We start from the raw sequence: 11,424 nt of genomic DNA on the forward strand, positions 1-11,424 counted from the left end.
ATTTCCTCCACCTGAGCTCTGTTCTTTGCGAACCAGCTATCTCTATGCATTGCAATCTACTGATAATTCGCTCCACCCCATCAGACTATGAGCTCCTAGACCAGTAGTCTCAGTCCTGGCTACATACTGGAATCACCTGGAGAGATTTAAAAAATACTGATGCCAGGGTTCCACCCAGAAATTCTGATTTAATTAGTATAAGGCATTGGGATTTCTACCACCACCACCTCCTCCAACTGATTTTAGTAGGCGTCTAAGACTGAAGCACCACTCTAGAGCAACACTTCTCAAAATTTAGTGAGCATACACGTCACGTCATGGTGATCTGGCTAAAATGCAGATTCTGGTTCAGTAGATCTGGGCTGGGGTCCAGGATTCTGCATTTTTAACAAGCTCCCAGGTAATGCCAATGCCAATGCTCTGTGAACCATACTTTGAGTGGAAAGAACAGGGTTTCCCACCTCAGAACTGTTGACGTTTAGGGCTGAATAATTCTTTACTTGGTGGGGAGAGATGCAGATGGAATTGTCCTATGCACTGTAGGATGTTTAGCAGTATCCCTCCACCCACTGGATGCCAGTAGCACCTCCCTCAGTTCTGACAACCAAAATGTCTCCAGACAACACCAAAGGTCCCCTTGGGTCACGGGGAACACAATCACCCCAAGCTGAGAACCACTGTTCTAGAGGACAAATATTAAAGCTGGCATCTTTGAGTTCTCTATCTCCTGACCCAAAGTCCTTTCATGATATCACGTTGCCCTGGTAACTATCTTTTCACACTCATCTTGCTTACTAAATTTGTAAATTACACAAAAGTAAAGATTACATCCCATTTAATAAACAGGCAGTGATTCAGCAAATACTTAGTGAGAGCCAAGCAATGCGCTAAGCCTGGAGATAAAAACAGAGGTAGCTAAAAGCTATCTGTGCAGATTCTCTTCAGTCCTCCACACAGCCCTCTGAAGCAGGTGCTAGGCTTAGCCCATATTACAGTGAAGCAATCGAAGTCAGAGAAATTAAGTAACTTGCCCCAGATCACACAGCTGGTGAGTTACAGAAACGAAACGCAAATATGAGTAGGACACAGATGCTCCCTCCGTGGAGTTCATGCTCTTGCAGTCAACACAAGCATCCGTGCTTCTGACTCTGTCTAGGTGTGAAAAGCACCAGATCAGCAGCCTGGGCAGACGGGACATGGGAAGAGAGTGGTTAGCTCTGCTTGAGGAGTGGGAGGGAGGAAGAAGAAGACCGCTCACAGGCGGTGATAACTGAGCGAGATCTGAAGGATGAGAGGTCCTTCTAGAGTAAATTATCCGTTTACTTCTCTATCCCCCACTCCCAACAGATGTGAGCCTCTTGAGTGCAGGGACAGCCTCCTATTTCTTTTCCTCTCTTCAGTTCCTGGCATGGTGCTGGGCACAGCAGGTGTTCAATAAATATTTGGTGAATAAATGAACAAACAAAGCAGATGGGCAAAAATGACATCCCAGAGCGAGAGAACACCACGAGTAGAAGCATGGAGGCACGCAACCGTGTAGTGTGCTAGATGAAGAGCAAATAGACCAGAGGCAGAGCCACTGGGGTGGAAGCGGGCAGCAGAAAGCACGTCTCGGACATTCCACTTCCTGCACAGTGCGGTCTGATTCCCTCTCGCTGTGCTTTGGGGGAGGGGAAGCTCGAGAAGTGCCTCCCAGCCCACTGGGTTCCTTTCCCAAAGAACCCAGAACCTGTCACAGGACAGGAAGGTTTCTAAGGAGTACAGGGAAGTGAGACAAGGAAGCAGGGCTTCCCTTAGTATACAGTGAAGGAATCGTGTGCATTGTTTTAAAAGTTCCCATCATCCCTAATGAACTGATGGATCCAAGCCTTGATGATCGAGACCTGCTAAAATCACAGAGCAAGACAACCGGATATATCATGCCTCCTGCTAGAAGGACACAGCACCACCTATGAATCTGAGCAAGGCTCTAGATGGAGCTAGCAATTTACGAGTGTCACAGAGGACAGAAGAGCGGGTTAAACTACACCACAGGGATGGAACCAGCAAAGTCCAGGCTGTGGGAAACTCTGTGGGACAAATGACTTGGCTTCTTAAATAGATGAATTTCAAGGGGAAGAAAAGAGAGGCAGAGGGAGAACTTATAAAATAAAAGACACTTAACATTTCAGTCATCTGCAATGTGTAGACTTAATCTGAATCCTGATTCAAACAAACAACTGTAAAAAATGTAAGACAAGTGGGGGCCAGCCCAGCAATGCAGCAGTTAAGTGCGCACGTTCTGCTTCGGCGGCCCAGGGTTCGCCGGTTCGGATCCCGGGTGCAATCATGGCACCGCTTGGCATGCCATGCTGTGGTAGGCGTCCCACATATAAAGTAGAGGAAGATGGGCATGGATGTTAGCTCAGGGCCAGCCGTCCTCAGAAAAAGGAGGAGGATTGGCAGCAGATGTTAGCTCAGGGCTAATCTTCCTCAAAAAAATAAAAAATGTAAGACGAGTGGAAATCTAAACACCGGATTTTTTATGATATTAGGAAATTATTAAAATTTTAGGTGTGGTAATAGTGTTGAGGTTATATTTTTAAGAGCCGTTATCTTTTAGAGATCCATACTCACAGATAAATGATATTAATGCCTGAGAGGCAAAGGGTGAAAATGTAGAATGACAAAAGATTGGCTCCAAGGCAGTAATTGTTGAAGTGGGGAGATGGTACCCACGTTTCACTATACTATTCTAGCTTTTTTCCTTCTTTTTTATTTCTTTAACAGTTTTCTTGAGGTATAATTTATATATCACAAAATTCACCGACTTAAAGTATACAATTCAATGACTTTTAGTATATTCAGAGTTGTCCCTCCTTCACCACAGTCAATCTTACAATATTTTTCATTACCTCAAAAAGAAGCTTTGCTCTAACCCCCCCAATTCCACCCCACCCCCACCTTAGCCCTAGGCAACCACCAAGCTGCTTTCTGTCTCTATAGATTTGCCTACTCTGGACACTTCATGTAAACGGGGGCCTACAGCATGAGGCCCTTTGTGACGGGCTTCTTTCACTTAGCATAAAGTTTTCAAGGTTCATCCATATTGTAGCATGTGTCAGCACTTCATTACTTTTTGCAGCTGAATAATATTCCATTCTAAGGATAGACCACATTTTCTTTACCCATGCATCAGTTGGTGGACATTTAGGTCATTTCCACTTTGGGGCTATTATGAATAATGCTGCTAGGAATATTCATAAACATGTTTTTGTGTGGACACATGTTTTCATTTTCGGGCGGATAGACCTATGAGTGGAATTGCTGGGTCATACGGTAACTCTCTGTTTAACTGTTTCTAAGAAATCGCCAAGCTGTTTTCCAAGGCGGCTGCACCATTTTACATTCCCACCAGCAGTGTTCTCTTTTTGTGTATGTTTGAAATTTTCCGTAGTGAAAAAAACTTGTTTTAAACCTACCCTCAGAGAATGAAAACCACCGAGACATCATCACTGTGTCGGCAACTGCGACTTTTCTAACACGTCTGTGTCACTATTACTGACACAAGCATTCTGGGATAAGCTCATGACCGTTGTCTTTTTTTTTTAAAGGTATGCATTTTTGGGTGAGGAAGAGTAGCCCTGAGCTAACATCTGTTGCTAACCTTCCTCTTTTTTTTTTCTCCCCAAAGCCCCAGTACATAGCTGTATATCCTAGTTGTAAGTCATTCCAGTTCTTCTATGTGGGATGCCGCCACAGCATAGCTTGATGAGCCGTGTGTAGGTCTGCACCTAGGATCCGAACCCATGAACCCCGGGCCGCCAAAGCAGAGCACGTGAACTTAACCACTATACCACCAGGCCAGCCCCTCCATTGTCATTTTTAATACCTTCTTGTTTGTTAGGTTTTCAGGCACATCTCTTCTCCCTTTCATTTTGGGGATGCAGTCTCTGAAGAAACCGGAAAGATTAGAGTGAGTAAATGACCTAAAGCAAGTTCCCAGAGCAGAGGGAATCAGGGGCAGAACTCTCGTCCTCTGTGCAGCTAAGTAAACATGCGCGTGATGACCGCCCCCAACATAATTACATAAAATGAAGGCCACAAAGGAAAGAAGTGCTGCGGTAAGATGAGGGGAGGGGACTGAGCCTGCAGAGCCCCAAGGTTAAATGCTGGGGCATAAAGAGATGTAAACAAGAGAACTCTTTCAGCACAACAATTTGGGATGTAATGGCACACGGAGTCGCATTCTGCAGGTGTACACCAAGTACTTGGTGCATTATTCCAGCCCGGGTCCCCATTTTCTCTTGTCAAGAGGTCTTTGACTGAAGACGCAATTGTCTTCTAAAGGCTGAAATGCCATGTGAATGACTTGAGTGATAGGCTATAGCATCTTGGACGCTCAAGAAAAAGCAATGCTAATGGATTTGTACACTAAATAAGGTCAAAAGGAAGAGGGGGAAAGGCCCCGCCAACGCACTGCAGCAGCACAGCCCAGAGCCTTTGGTACCAAGGCTTTGGTAAAAAAAGTCCCCTCTCCTCCCCCACCACCTCCTGTGAGGACAGAGGACACCTGGGTTCCTGGGAATCCAGACCCGACTCTGCTTTCTCCCTCACATTCAGCCTGGGCCAGGCTCCCTTTCTCACATCCTCCAAAAATTTAGCAGGTGTTCCTTCACAAATCTGGGGCAGGTAGCTCCCTGCCCAGCCTCCTACAAATAATGTCTCTGACCCAGGCCCAGGGCAGCCCTCCCCCATCAGGTGTACCTGACAGCAAAGCATCCTGGGAGATTTCCCAGCCTGCCCCACAAAATAGTCCAGCCCTTCCTAGAAGTCTATAAGTTCACTAGAATGCTCAAATGAGCAGCGTTATGGGATAACAAGGTGAAAGAAATGTGGAACACAGGCACAGGAAAGGACCTCGGGGTCCACTGGATCCAACACCCTCTTTTCACAAACAAGAACACTGAGAACCAGAGAGGGTAAGCAACTCTTCGAGGTCATATTATCAGCTCGTGTCAAGCCCTGTGTTTCTACTCCTTTCTCCTACAGAAGGTAGAGTTCACTGGGGAAAAAATGAAAGAATGTCCCTCAAGAATCCTATCTCTAATGTGTCTGGCTCAGGCCATGAGACAGGAGAAGGAGACCTGGGATTTTTATATTGGAATATTTTAGGTAATCATGACCTAGAAACCACATCTCTGTAGTTCCTTTTGAAGATGACGAAAGCCTTTACTGCAGGTCAGGTTGTCCTTGTCTGTGAATGTCAGCAATGACAGGTTGGATAATGGCTTTTGGGAGATCATATAGCCCATCGCTCTGTATACAAATAAGGAAACTGAGGCCAAGAGAGGGGACAAGATTTCCCAGGGTCACAGAGCTCATCCCACTCCAGTGTTTCGATCCCAGTGAAGGGCACCACCCACCATCCTCCAGGTGAAGGAAGTGGAAACCGAGAAAACACCCTCGAGATGCGCCACCCCCACCCCCATCCAATCTACCCCCAATCTATGCCCCTCCATCGTCCTCTCCATTTCCTCTGCCGCTAGCCTAGAGCAGGCAATCATTACTTCTTGCTCAACTCCTGACCCTTCTCAAGCACCCATCCTTGACCCCTGACCCCAACCATTCTCAAAACTGCAGCTAGAGTGATCGCTTCAAAACCAAATTTGATCATGTTGCTCCCCCTTTTTAAAGCCCCTCAATGGCCCTAGAGATAAAACCCTAATTCCTGATGTCTACAAAGCTGTGCCTGGCCTGACCCCTGGGTGTGTCCTTGATGTCATCTTGAACCACTGCCACCCCCATTCTCCTTATTCAAGCCACCCTGACCTTCTTTCCATCCTTCAGGTACACCATGTTCTTTTCCACCCCAGGGCTTTTTCGAGAATACTGTTCCCTCCCTGAAAAGTTCTTGTCCCACTCCTTGCTTAAATCGCTTTCAGGTTTTGGCTTGTGTCCTTCCTCCGGGAAGGCTTCTCTGACCCCCAACACTGCGTGAGGCTCCTATACTCCTATCCTTCATGCTTTCATAGCAAAGCTTCTTTCCTTTAGAACATTTATTCCAGTTTATAATTATATGCTCATTAGTGTGATAAATTAAACAAGATCTACACAATAACAGTCTGCTCGGTTTCACTGTTACTTTCCCAGCACCTAGTGCAGTGCCAGATGCCAGACATATATTCAGTCATTATGCACTTGTATGACCAGGACAGTTCTAAAAATATTGAAATACTTCTGTATCCACTGGTAATTATCCCCTGGTACCCCAGTCAAACTACCCCCTCCTCTGGACCTCTTGGAACACCCCATAATCCAATAATTAAAGGAATAATGTCTGGCACAGCACATGGATAATAATGGCTAAATATTTTGAATGTCATCCCAGCCTGCACACAGTAGGCACTTAATAATTGTGGATTAACTGAAAGAATAATGTTAGAGCTGGCAGTTCAACCCAGACCTGTTAATTCCCTGTTAATTATTCTTTCTGCTTCATCCTACTGTTCCCCACCCCCACCCACCAGTTGGCATTAAGCATTTTCTCTGCAAGCTCTGGAGGGTGGCATAGTCAGGTTCACGCTTAGGTCCTTCTGAGCATCTCACTCCCGGCGTCAAGACTTCAAGAGCACTGCAGCAGTCACTTGCCTACCTTGGCACTGAAGTTCATGGTATATGATTGCTGCCAGGAGCAAAGGCATGTGGGTAAACTTGACTTGCCATCTGCCAAAGCTCTCCAGGGAACCCTCACTTCAGCAGAAGCCATGTGACTCTGGAAAATCCATTCACCCTTTCAAAGAGGTGAGACACCTGGATGTCAGCTTTTTACCAGTCAGTCTTCCCTCTGGAGAAGCAAAGAGAAAGAAGGAAAATCTTTCTTCCATTAAAGAAGACATTCAGTTGTAATCATTTTTTGATTCTCGGGCACCGTCACTATGGTCAGGCTCCCTAACTTCCGGTCATTGAGGAGGTGGTGGCTTTCTTTTCTACTCTCCCAAAAGTAGACCCTAAGGAAAATATGTGGGTGTAAGCAATTTATTTGAGAGACAGACCAAGAAAGCACCATGAGAGAGAAGGAAGAGAGACCAATAAATGGTGTGCCGATGAGCAGACTACTTCTGTGGGTGACTGGGGCTCCATCTCACAGCAGACGCTGCCAGACTGTGTAGTGTGTTTCTCAACTGTCTGCGGGAGGGGCAAGGAAGCCGGGGTATTTATCCACCAATTCCCATCCCTCATTGGTTGAGGATCCCTCTAGGGCCTTCATTCTCTGGCACTTCCAGCTTGCCTTTGATCTGGCCAAACAGCCGGGGAGGCTAGAAAAGGCTTCAGGCCCAGAGACCTGCAAAGCCCTTAAAGTGTTTGGGAACTGTCTGCAGGTGACCTCACCAGGGGTCAAGGGTATGTGCAGGGGGGCAATAGCATCTGCTAGTATTCAAATGCCTTCAATGGGAAAACCCTTGGAGGCCACTAAAGAAGCTGAACTTGGAGCAGTGTGGTCCCCGGGAAGCGCTTTGGCTTCAGAATACAAGTCTGAGGCTTGAATCTCCTCTCTGCCACTTATTAGCTGGGCAACCGGGCAAGTTAACCTCACCGAGTCTCACTTATTTTTTATGTAAAGATTATAGTAAAGATTAAACTAGGTGTTGTAGATAAAGTGATGGTACAGTGCTGGGCACGTAGAAGCTATAGTGATGGACACAGTATTGATAATTAACATCATAATAATAACTATTTAAATAAATCATTTACTCTTGAGTTTTTCATGATCTAGATGGCTCACCAGACCAAGGGTCCAGGAAGGGTGATGTCTTCTCAAGTTTAATTCTTGATTTTCTTTAATTCATTTGTTTATTCATTCTACAGATATTTTTGAGAACGCCTTTCAATGACCTCATCAGCAAAAAGGAGGGTTGGCAAGAATTGCTGCAATAGTTATTTCTCAAGCCTTCTAGCATTTACCATGTTCAGTCTCCAACTGTTCTCTGCAGGAATACAGCTTAGTTTAATGAAAAAAGAATGTTAGAATGACATAATGGTGTTTAAATATTGATACTTACCACAAGACTTTGAATAAATTCCTTAACCTTTCTATACTTCTTCATCTGTAAAATGGGCATAATAATACCCACTTTGCAGGGCCACTTCAGAACTTAAAAGAGATGGCATTCTACAAATCTCTTACAGTGTCAGGCACGCAGTAGAAAAGCAACATGGTTGGTTCCTTCCCGTCATCTCTAGGGTTCACATGGTTCAATTGCTAAGTGTTGAGGGGCATTGAGAGGCTAAGCATTTCAGATCTCTGTAGAGGTGAGAATGACACAGGAGGCCTTAAGTGAAGACAAGCACATCAGCAACACTTCTATGTTACATAAAAGAACAAACCCTTCTAGACTGTGACGCCCAAGACGGAGTCTTAATCAGTTGGTCATTCCCCCACTCCCAACTCAGGGCCTACACATGGTAGGGACTTCATCGATATTTGTTGATAAATAAATGAAACAAATCTCACCTACTTTTCTGAATAACAGCACAACAAAGAAACACTTCAAAGAAGACACTAGGGACAAAACTAAGATCCTTGAGGATAGGTATGGTGGCATTTCTTGGTACCCAATGAAAAGCCAGCTCCGTAACTGGTTAAATAATCAAATGGAACAAAATGTGTCCTAGAATCATGATCCACCTGCACTACAAATATGGACCAGTGGACTAGAAGGCCCTGTTCTAAAGAGAACCACTTAGGATCTTAATCATTTAAAATATATATTGTTTGCTGCCCATGGGAGTGCAAACTGGTGCAGCCACTATGGAAAACACTATGGAGATTCCTCAAAAAATTAAGAATAGAACTACCATAGGATCCAGCTATCCCACTGCTGAGTATTTATCCAAAGAACATGAAAACATGAATGCATAAAAATATATGCACCCCTCTGTTCACTGCAGCCTTATTCACAATAGCCAAGACTTGGAAGCAACCTAGGTGCCCATCGAAGGAAGAATGGATAAAGAAGATGTGGTATATATACACAATGGAATACTACTCAGTCATAAGAAACAATGAAATTTGGCCATTTGTGACAACATGGATGGAACTTGAGGGTATTATGCTAAGCGAAATAAGTCAGAGGGAGAAAGTATAAGATAAAAACAACAACAATCACATAGAGACAGAGACTGGATTAGTGCTTACCAGTGGGGCTGGGGGGAAGGACGAGGGTGAAAGGGGTGATTAGGCACATGTGTGTGGTGATGGATTGTAATTAGTCTTTGGGTGGTGAGCATGACATAATCTACACAGGAATCAAAATATAATGATGTACACCTGAAATTTATATAATATTATAAACCAATGTTATGCAATAAAAATAATAATTACCCAAAAAATCTTAAAATATATATTGTTTAGTCTAAAAGGCAGAAATAGAGCAAGTGCAAATGGCAGAACACCGCAGTCACCTACTCAAAGGGTGGTCCAGCGAGCAGCGTGGGCATCATCTGAGAGCTTCTTCAGAAAGGCAGGAACGTCTCAGGTCAGAATCTGCATTTCACAAGCTGCCCACACGATTCTCAAGCTTGGGTCTTGTTGGCACTGGTTTTCTGACTTGACTGCACATCCTCTGGGGAGTTTTAAAAAATAGGGGTTCCTGGGTTCCACCCCCAAGATGCTGGTCATTTGGTCTGGAATACAGCTTGGGCAAAGTGAACATTAAAAAGATAATAATAATTAGAATCCCCTGGGGAATGCAGCCGAGGTTGAGAGCCCTGCCTGGACCTCCAGAGGGCAGCTAATGCAGGGGAAGGGCCAATATTTCCTCATAGAGAATTATTTCCATGAGTTCTTCGTGGCACATCATATCTGGCCATTGGGAAGAAGGCTTTAATGTCTTCTGAGAGCCAGGCCAGCATCAGGCCAGGCCTCCACCTACTGAGAGAGGAAAGAGTTAACCCGAAATGCAGCCGTCCGTTTCTCGCTTTCGGTGTCCACCCACTGCTGAGCCCCACGCACTTCGCCGCAGCTTGTACATCTGGTTCCGTTCCTTGGAAATGTCTCCCCTTCTCATTGCTTCCCTCCCCTCAGGGACAGCTTTCCTGATTCCTGCCCAGAAGAATGACCTGGGGCCAGCAGCATCTAGCCCGGGAATGTCCCCACAGCCTCCTCCCCAGTCCAGACCTCCAGGTGTGGTTTTGAAGGATTACATCAGCCATGGCCGGGGCAGCCCGTTCAGCAGAAACGTTCCAATCCTCCTAGGACTCTCGTTGGGACGAGCACAAAGTTCTGGCTAATTTTAAATGTAATTAAAAGATTTTCTTCCTTTCTTTCTTTCAAGGCATGCTCCATTTCCATGGCTCCCCCTCCTTAGAACACAGTTCCTCTGAGACCGTCTTTTTTTATTTTCCAGATTTTTCTCCCCAAATGAGAACACTCACAACAGATGCAAATCCTATGCTTCTTTGGCCTCGTTTATCAGCAGATAGTATTTTTACAATGCAGGAAGGTTTTTAATGGGATGTGGAAAATGTCTTTTCTCCCAAAACACTAATAATAAAAAAAAAAAGCCCTTTTTTTATTTTCTTCAAATTGCTTTTTATAACCCATTCAGCATTTTCAGGGACATAATTAAAACATCAAACAGTTTTCCTGCTGGTTATGCTAAAATTTGAATACTTGAGGCAGCCACTATTATTAGATATTAAAATAGACTTGAGCATTTATTAAAAAGATCCTCTTAAGTAACTATTCATTTGGGTTTGCTCTGTTTAATATAAAGACAAGCCCTGTAATGTGAAAATACCTGTTTCTAATAAAGACCATAATTGGTAGCAGGAAGATATTTTTTAAAAATATAAAATATGTATTTTGTTCACTATTTTTCCGGCTTAATGTGACTAATTTCCCCATTCAACTTTATCCCTAAGGAAAACGATAGAAAGAAAGACTATTACCAATACATGAAGCCCAGTAGTTTGCTTTTGTGGGATGTAATTGCTATCAAGAAGGCTGGTAGCTGGGTAATTTTGGTTTAAATGAGTACATAGCCTGAAAAAGGATAAATTAACCTCTACAGAAGTGAAATTAGATTCCAGTGAGTGCTTGTTCTAGCTCGACATGCACTGAGTCCATGGCTGGGGAATATATTGCCCAGGAGAAAAAGCCAGGCACAGGCCGAACGCCCGTTTGACGGTGCAGGGAGAACACGGTAGTCGATCCAGGGAGGGCAGGAGGGGGCAGAAATGGAAACCGAGAGCCCTTGTTTCTCTTGCTTTTCCAGGGGTTTGCAGACACTTTCTAGATAAATGGAGTTTTCCTTTTTCACAAAACCTCAGCAGGCTTCTCAGAGACTAAAGCAGATCAGGTCAATTCATTGGACACACTGTTATTGCTAGCATATGACATGGTGGAGCCGTGTCTGACACACAAAGGATGATGGTGGAATG

At 44.6% G+C, this 11,424-nt stretch overlaps 1 long non-coding RNA gene across 1 annotated transcript; it reads right to left on the bottom strand.

Moving 5' to 3' along the window:
• Positions 1–6,332: 6,332 nt before the first annotated feature.
• LOC139080142 (uncharacterized) lies at positions 6,333–10,363 on the bottom strand. The gene is made up of 3 exons (XR_011534389.1): positions 9,449–10,363; positions 8,043–8,284; positions 6,333–6,826 (listed from the first exon to the last, which is right to left on the bottom strand). It is a non-coding gene; the product is annotated as an uncharacterized lncRNA (long non-coding RNA).
• Positions 10,364–11,424: the final 1,061 nt, after the last annotated feature.

The sequence above is a fragment of the Equus przewalskii genome, chromosome 1 (genome assembly GCF_037783145.1).
Source record: "Equus przewalskii isolate Varuska chromosome 1, EquPr2, whole genome shotgun sequence".
Lineage (NCBI taxonomy): Eukaryota > Metazoa > Chordata > Mammalia > Perissodactyla > Equidae > Equus > Equus przewalskii.